The sequence below is a fragment of the Rousettus aegyptiacus genome, unplaced genomic scaffold (assembly GCF_014176215.1).
Source record: "Rousettus aegyptiacus isolate mRouAeg1 unplaced genomic scaffold, mRouAeg1.p scaffold_m13_p_9, whole genome shotgun sequence".
Lineage (NCBI taxonomy): Eukaryota > Metazoa > Chordata > Mammalia > Chiroptera > Pteropodidae > Rousettus > Rousettus aegyptiacus.
In genome coordinates, this window is record NW_023416312.1 from 81231565 (window position 1) to 81234218 (window position 2654).

Genomic DNA, 2654 nt, shown 5'->3' on the forward strand with positions numbered 1-2654 from the left:
AGTATAGATCTTAAAACAAGGGTTTTGCCAGTATTAAATGAGATTATGTGTAGCATTTAACACAGAACTCATCATATAGCAAATGTTTAGGAATTTTTAGCCATTTTCATGTTGCTACTGATGTTTCTCCAATCTAGTACTGTTGGAATTTCAGTAGGGGAGTTCTAGAGACACATTAGCAATGGTAATTCTGATTATTAATAAGAGATAGTTAAGGGAATTTAGCTTGGGACCTTTTTTATTCCACCACACCCGGAGCAGAATTCATTAGACATCTTGAATCTTTCCTCACTGGTGAATTGGATCATGCCTTTTAGTGTTTCCATCTCCTTGCCCATAAATGGTATTATACTGGGGGCAAATGAAAAGAAAGAAAGGGATCCTAAAGAAAACACAAAGCAGTACTCTAGTCCTTTATATTGCTCGGTGTGCTACTTTTGACACTCTTTCCTCACAGTATGCCTGTTATTCATTCCTTGCCAGAATCAAATTCCAATTAGGGGTTCATCAACAGCAAGAATTTTGCTGCAGAAAATAAAATAATTGTGACATTTTTTTAAAGCTGATTTTTAATTAATAAATCATCTGTTGGGGATGAACTGTTGCTGATCTAGAAAATTATTTTATAGATTAATCAGAAAGTTGAAAGGTCTAAAGAAATACTTATGTTTAGACAACCCTCATATAATGGTAGAGTATACATTTTTAAAATGTCAGACTACTTGTACAGAAATTGATTAGATATCTAACTAAACATCCACTCTGGTCAGTCAGAAAAAACCCTAAACCTCATCTATCAAAATGATTAGCTAGAGGAGACAAGTGCAATACAAGATATCCACATAGGTAACATGAATAAACAAGTAAACTATAAATATATAGGGACCAAAATTAAAGAGGGAATCAGAAGGAACATGTACCCTAGAGAGAATACATTGCACCCTTAATGTGATCAATGACTCTTTCAGGCAAAACCTTGGGGTCACATGGTGAGGCATATAGGTCTAAGGCAGTGTATTAATAATTCTTCAGTGAGTACTCTCTGCATTTAATCTGCCACCCACATTCTAATCTTGGATTAGTTGATCATAATTGAATTATTCTGGTCAATTAAATCACAGTACTAAGAGAGGAGGCAATGATTCAGATTAATTTAGTTTTACTAGATTCAGGAGCCATTGCCCCTATAGAGGCCCATGGCGTCTAGGATCCTGGCATAATAATTGTGAATAAAATCATTGAAAAGAGGTTGACCTGGAAGAATCTATGACAATATTATCGACACATGGCAAAATGTCATCATAAATGTCAACATCTGCATTTCAAGCCTGTTTCAAGAAGTGAGGCTTTCACAAAGTTTTTATAAGCCCCACTTCCCCAGTCCCTTCCACTACATATGTCCCCCTCCCAGATAAGACAGACATGTGACCATGGAGGAAAGAATACAAGAGGTAGAATAAATTAGTTGATGTTACAACTTTCCATTTTCTCCCTTAATTGTCTCTAATATTATTTTTCCAATGTCTTATCTCACCTATTGGTTTTCATACTAGGCTATAAGAGGACTTCTTGCTACCTATGCCAAACCTCAGAAATCCCAAATTCTAGATTTTCATGTACCATATAAGAGAAGCATTTTGCTTTTGTTTACAAAAAGGTTATAACTTGGCCCAAGCCATGAGTGTGTGGCGAAGGTATTTCCACTCAATTAGATGAGTGAGAAAGAAATAAAGAGAAATCATAGATGGACTGTCATTTGAAGCCTTTCTGGCTTTTTGATAATTAAGATTCTGGCAGAGAATGGGAATGGAAGCAATGTTTAAAAGGTTTCTGTACATTCCTCACTGTTAACTCTATTTTGATATTAGACTTCTCTATTAAATATATTATTTATAACAAAATCATTATTAATATTAACTATCATGATGATTATATAGTGGTGGCATTTGAAGAGATCACTCTTAGGCTTTTGCTTTCTAATTTATCAGTAAAGGAATGGTGGGAATTCTTGGGAAAGGAGGAAAAAACACTGGTGCGTACATTCTGTTGTCTATCAAATAGACCTCAGTGTGGTACTTGACCAAAAATAAAAAGTGATGCCCTGAATTCCATATATCTCATCAGCATTTTGTAGGCTATATGCTGCTACTCAGCCTCAAAAGCACTGATGCCAACTAAAAATCTGAGCCAATGTTTATTTTGTCCAATTCAACATGTTGTACATCTGAAACTAATACAATTCTATAAGCCAACTATAATTGGAAAAAAAATTAATGCCTACAGCATCTGGTCTTCCTAGATGGTCTCCCATACAAGTACTAACCATGCCCGACCCTGCTTAGCTTCCGAGATCAGATGGGATCGGGCATGTCCAGGGTGGCATGGCCATAGATGAAAAAAAAATTTTTAATGTTAAAAAAGGTTCACCTCATCAGCAACCAGGTTTGCCTTGAACATCTTACTGTTCCTACATTTTAGATACTTATTAAAATATAAGTGTCATGAATGTTCGGGCCCAAACCATCATGTTTTCTGGCTGAGGGTTATTTTGTTTGCTGCAATTCTCCTTCTTGGGCCTTCAGCACATAGACAAACAAAAGCAAGACCCAACTGCAGCTGTACCACTGCTAGTACCCCAATAATGGGAAACTAAT

At 35.9% G+C, this 2654-nt stretch overlaps 1 pseudogene; it reads right to left on the reverse strand.

Moving 5' to 3' along the window:
* Nucleotides 1-2274: 2274 nt before the first annotated feature.
* Nucleotides 2275-2393, reverse strand: LOC118608075 (annotated as a pseudogene).
* Between the last annotated feature and the right edge of the window lie 261 nt (nucleotides 2394-2654).